This window comes from Desarmillaria tabescens, assembly GCF_030435595.1.
Source record: "Desarmillaria tabescens strain CCBAS 213 chromosome Unknown EV420scaffold_79, whole genome shotgun sequence".
Lineage (NCBI taxonomy): Eukaryota > Fungi > Basidiomycota > Agaricomycetes > Agaricales > Physalacriaceae > Desarmillaria > Desarmillaria tabescens.
Genome location: NW_026848378.1, coordinates 31,209 through 36,782, shown reverse-complemented (window position 1 = coordinate 36,782; position 5,574 = coordinate 31,209).

Genomic DNA, 5,574 nt, shown 5'->3' with positions numbered 1-5,574 from the left:
CAGAAAAAGACATCGAGTTCGCGGGTCAAGGACGCACAAGCGTGACATAATAGTCCTACCGTAAGAAAGACATATGTCTTCAATGTCTTTGATCTGGGCAGCAACGAGGATACTTCCAGAGCATCGGCTCCAAGAATACCAAGAGGTCCTGCAGGAGGTGCGGTGTATGAAACAAAACGAACCAGAACTAGAGGGGGAAAGCCAAGAATCTCTGTAGGTGCTTGGTTGCCATATACGTCACAGTTTATCATATGTCGTGTAGTAGCATTCGTGAGAGGCTTGGGTGTCGGGAGTGGCGTTAACATTATGAGCGAACAGTTCACCGTCTGCAACGGATGGACTCAAGAGTAGAAAAGAGAAAGAAAGCCAAAGCAACCTGCCATTACAAATTCAAAGTCCGTTGAATCGTCGCACGCGATTCTCCCTCTCAAGGAGGACTGCTGATGAATGTGGCTGAGTCAAGGTTCATTCGGGCCGACATTACTAACGGTTTCGGCCCTTACTCTTTCTTCCGGAATCTTCCGCCATTCAAACCGTCGCGACTCAATAACGGCACCAGTCTTTCGTACCTTCTTCTGAGGTATGAGTCTCTTTTTGGACTTTCAACTTTCTGGTATGATTCTTCGACGGTACTGGTCCTCCGAAAATTGGTATAAGACATATGCTTCTGATATGCATTTCAGGGTAGTAGCACGAACTTCAATTCAGCAACTGACGACCAATTGATGGTATAGGACACGAGCACAATGCTGAGCTCAACGACATTCAATTGAAGGCTGTGCATAGATATAATCTAAGGCGAGTGGTTGGAACTCAGCTGTCATTTTTTACGTTCAAAACGACGACGCATGTGCGTCGTGTCGTGTTACTTTTGACCAACCCCAAAATGATGTTTTTGTGCATACAGGGTCATGTCCTTCCAGAAAACAATTCGTATTTAAACCGTGGAGCCCCACGGGGTTATCATAGATACTGGAAGCAGCTGAGTGAAGTTATGTGACCAGCATTTGTACGCAAACCATTTCATGGTGGAACCGTTCCGGAAAATGTTGACTGTCAGGTCAGCATCCTATCCCTGAAAATCATTTAAACGCGTTGTTGCGAAGCCTACTCAGTGTAACTCCGCAAATCACGCACCGGGGGAATTTCGCAGTGCATTGAAACCCTCACGTTATCAAATGACCTCGGCTTGAGAATTATTGAGGTAATGAGTCATTTCTCCGTATTTAATCACTACTTTTTCCAGCTTCGGCAAATTGCACGTGTCTGAATCCCATTCAAACTTTTAGGTTTTAGAATGAATCTATGTATTCTCGAGTACTATTCTGGTCGTCGTAAATACCTAACCCAGTGTGATGGGATAAGGGCTTTTATCTTCGTGTCATTACAGCTGTTGCATTAACGATCGACCACTTTTGTTGTAGACTCGATCGAGCGGGCCCACTGAGTTTAGGTAGTCTCGTACGGGAACTGCTCAACCCCATGGTTCAATCGCTGTGCTTTGATACTTTGATGGGTGTCTTCATTGCATCGTCCGCATTGATAAGGCTGCAATGTGTCTTATTCTTCCCGGCAGTATCTACTGCTCAAAGCAAGATTATTGAAATGTTCCGAAAATTATGACTGTATAGATTCCGCCGGTTAACATGTGTAGGATGAATCGCATCCAGGAACCTGCTGAGATGGACAGTAGATATCAGGAGCCACCAAGAACATAATATAGCAGTCGCATTCCGAAATGTAGTATTATCCTGTCCACCTCTTTGGCGGCCAGGATTCCTTGAGCCAATCTTGCAGTGGCTAAACGCCGATGTCATGGATATTGGGTATCCGTTAATTCGGTGCATGAGTCAACACATGCCCGTACTCGGCCTTCTCGGTCCTAGTAGTGACTCACTCGTACTTTCTCTTATTTTCTCTTACTTTCTGTATTCTTCTTACTGACACTAGAATATTATGGAGCATTATAGAATAACAATGACTTGAACCTTTCCTTAGGATATAAACTCGTAGATGACATTGTATTAGAAATTCAATCAATCTACTACTTTGGACTCACCATCACTGCGTGAACTCTCAGCTACACCTAGCGCTTGCTGAACAACCCGTTAGATATGCCTAGCGCTTTCTGACATCAACCTGAAGGTTACGCTTAGCGCTTGCCTAAGTTGCCTTTACCCTCGGCCTGTAATAGCTTCGCGCTTACAGGCTTTCTATATCGGTAATTGCTCGGCGCTTACCGGCTACTTCCCTCAGTAATTGCTCCGTGCTTACTGATTTCCTTTATTTCGCAAACCGGACTACTCAGGTCTCCTCACGAACCCTCGCTGGAATCCATTATATTCCCTAACGACGTACATCATTTCTAATTACTCTTACCTCACTTCGATCACCACTCCTCGCCTCGAGCTCGCATCTCCGGATTTCGGCAGATCCATAACAGCCGAACACCACGTGGTGGTGGTTCTAGATTAAGGACCGCTGCCCTATTTTTCCGGGACACCCTAAACCTTAGTTTCAACTTTCCCTATCACTATCACGGAAATGAGCATTCCGTATGAGATTTCAGTGGCACCCATATCTATGATACCCATTATGCCGAAACACGTACCTCGATGGATGTTTTCGGCATTGAATCAGGTCAACTGGGAATGTTCAGTTTCGACTTGAGTACAGACGCCGCTTGATTCATTCCTTGTTTCTATGATTTGGGATCGATTTCACGGCTTGTCGGAACATTTGGTATCGGACGGAATTTCAGCAAGTCCTATTCTCCTTCCGAAAACTTAGGTATGGGTATTATAATCAGGATATCTTAAATTTCTGGATTCTCCGTGTGAACGTTTTGATATTTATCGGATTAAAGGAACCGTATCCACTCCTGGAGCGAACGGTAATCATATGTGTAAGGACCAGGCCAAAATTCTGAGTCAAAGTATTCACTTGTCCACGACGAGCTTGAACGCGTCAATCAAGCTTCAACCAACATTTGGCACTAGTTTCATTCTACATTTTACTGGCACGATAAGATTGTGTAGGAACGATTGTATCGATGAACGGGCCGGTCGATGAGGAGGTCAAGAAAAAGAAGTGCTATGTAGCTGGGCTGAAGGACGGAATTTTTATCACTTTCCGTAGGGATTAACATTTGTCCGATAGAGAGATGGTCTCGGAACCTTCAGCTGTCGGATCGGCTATCAAGGAGAATCAAAAGCCTCAGGGTCCTCATTTACAGACGCAATAACGATCAACCCCTTGTACTATGAGCTCAGAGGAGATGGCTGCCAGCATTGGATTTTCAGGATCCACTGAGATCATTAGCTTCATCGAATAAACCATCTACGGGGAAGGTTCTGGCGACTCATTCCTTCCCCACACAGAAAGGCGATCATTACCATGATGTCACCTCTGATGGTAAGAAAGCCAAGATGAGAAAATTTAAATGTTGTTTGTTTCTCGCTCACCACCACGTGTGAAGTTCCGGTCCGTGAGCGGTCTTCGGAGCGCTTCTCTTTGTGTTGCTACCATGATCACCACCAAAAGGGCTCTTTCCTGTTAATTGAGCAATCTTTAGGTCCATTTTACGATATCGATATCATCTGCACGGTAGCAAATTAATTACTCATGAGACACATCTGCCATTGCCTCCACACCTGTGAATTCTACTGGATAAGTAATAGGCAGACGCCAACTAATTCGGGTTGAGCTGAAACTCCAGTATATTCAAAGCCCCACTTTTTGAATGATGCATCAACTTTTTTTCAATGGCTTTGTTATCAGCACGCAAGTATTTGCTTATCGAGAGGTAGTTTGACCTATTTCTTCTCCGATGCAGATTGGATTTCCCAGTGCAGGTCTAGGCGACGTTTCAACTTGGGCTAACCCTATGTATTGAGTATGCACCAATACACGGATTATTCAAACAAACACAAGAGTGTGATTTTTATCCGTCACTGAACTGCCCTCTGCTATTTCCTGATCGGTACAAAGCAACATGTTCAGAGCATACTGTAGAATTATTAGAACATCGGAATACAAACACGTTGCGACAGGCACGGGCGTCTCAGACATTAAAATATTGGAACAAAACCGAAGAATAGTCAGCCCTTTCAAGATAGACCTTAGGACGGATCCTGTATTGAGTCTTCGTGAACTAAAATCCAATTAATGTCCTAAAACAGTCATGTTCAATGCCAAAAAATAATCTCTTGTGGGAATTGAAAGTCGCAAACGAATGAATTCGAACTGTCGACGCCACCGTGCCGTGCATTACTACCTATGTACTTACGCACAAAAGCTAGTCAGGTTCCCGGCACTGACTGCCAAAGTTGAACACAGAAGAGTACAGAATTACTGTGACCCCCGTTTTACTACCTGAACCCCCCATGAAACCTGCAGGAAAATGAAAACTCCCAAGCAAAAGGTCGGCAATACCACAAAATCGCCAGGCAGGGGAGTCAAACCTTCCAGCTGGTGCAGCTATTCCATCAGTTTCATGGTGTAGCTTTCCTTCGGATGTATGATGGAGGAAGAATAAGAGTCGAATAGTTGGTTAACACGAAGAATTAAAATTCAAGGATGGGTAATATCGGGATTGAATTCGAACGGCCTGTTTGTCTTAGCAGAACAATTTGGCCGACACAAGGAGGCACGATCCTGCGTATGGTTAGACTAATCGCACGAGAATAAACCTAGAACACCCCACAATTTGTGCAGGCAGTTGCTAGTTTGATTTTTGCCGTAGTTCTGAGTGGTCAGAAGTTCGAATCCATATATGAACGAGCATCCAAATTTATCTCACATCCATCAGTCAAATCTGGAATACTCGTTCTGTAATGAATCCCTAGAGACACTACAATCTCAGAGATGAAATCTCTTCTTCATATTAGGACGAAGTTCGTGAGAATGAGCTGCTTTGATCCACAGTGGTAGTATTCCTACTTGCCTTTGAAGATACTTCAAGTTGTCGAAGCAAAGAAAAAAAATGGACACTAATAGAATTCTGCTATCCATTTCTTCTTTCGCTGACCAGGATCGAATGGATGCTAAAATACAGAATCGAGCTACAACCCGGGTGAATTTTTGGGATATACATACAGCTCAGTACACGGTGGGTTAAGACAGGAAGAGATCCAAAAATTGCGGGGATTGAGGTAATGCTACAGTGTGGAACCGAGCTGTGATGATCTTCCCCGAGAAGTGGGTGGAGCGTCCATTAATCTATGGTAGGTTAATAAACAGACTACATTCCCCACCTAGTATAAGAAGCCATCTATGTATGAGAAAGAGAACACTGCAGCACGATGACCAGTAGCCTCTTTACCAGGGACAGCTGATTTCTCCTTGTGCCCTCTTTACAGCGAGCGTGTTGGAATTACTGTGGCTGTATGGGCTGTCGGAATCAACCAGCTCCGAACTGGTTACGTACCATACCCACAGTTTTCTTTTCTTTACCGTTTACCACCATGTCGACATACTAGGTATAAACGAGTTGCTCATTTTCGTTCCCTCCTGTGCTCAAATCTCAACAGAGTGAGCTATCCGAACCGAATTGGTATTGAAAACAATCAAATG